This window comes from Nematolebias whitei, chromosome 5, assembly GCF_014905685.2.
Source record: "Nematolebias whitei isolate Nwh7 chromosome 5, NemWhi1, whole genome shotgun sequence".
NCBI classification, from domain to species: Eukaryota; Metazoa; Chordata; class Actinopteri; order Cyprinodontiformes; family Rivulidae; genus Nematolebias; species Nematolebias whitei.
In genome coordinates, this window is record NC_056502.1 from 25,185,245 (window position 1) to 25,185,582 (window position 338).

The following is a 338-nucleotide window of genomic DNA, read 5'->3' on the forward strand; positions in this document are numbered from 1 at the left end:
TCTAAAAGGAAGTTAGACTATGTAAAAGGAAGTTAGACTATGTAAAAGGAAGTTAAATAGTCTAAAGGGAAGTTAGACTATATAAAAGGAAGTTGGACTATGTAAAAGGAAGTTAGACTATGTAAAAGGAAGTTAGACTATGTAAAACAGCTGTCAATTTCCCAAGAAAGCGTCAGAGCTTTTAAATAAAGCTTATCCAATAAAAATACTGTTTTTCCCTGTAGCTTTTATTTGCTTCACTTTTGATCGCAGTTGACTCTGTTGACTAAACAGAAAATAAACAAATTCATAAGGCAGCTGCAGTTTTTTTGAAGGCAGTGTGTGTGTGTGTGTGTGTG

The 338-nt window shown here is 33.4% G+C and overlaps 1 protein-coding gene across 1 annotated transcript in view; it reads left to right on the plus strand.

The window, feature by feature from the left end:
• Positions 1-338, plus strand: part of col14a1a (collagen, type XIV, alpha 1a) — a 179,941-nt gene that overhangs the window by 94,483 nt on the left and 85,120 nt on the right. The gene's annotated exons all lie outside the window — the stretch shown is intronic.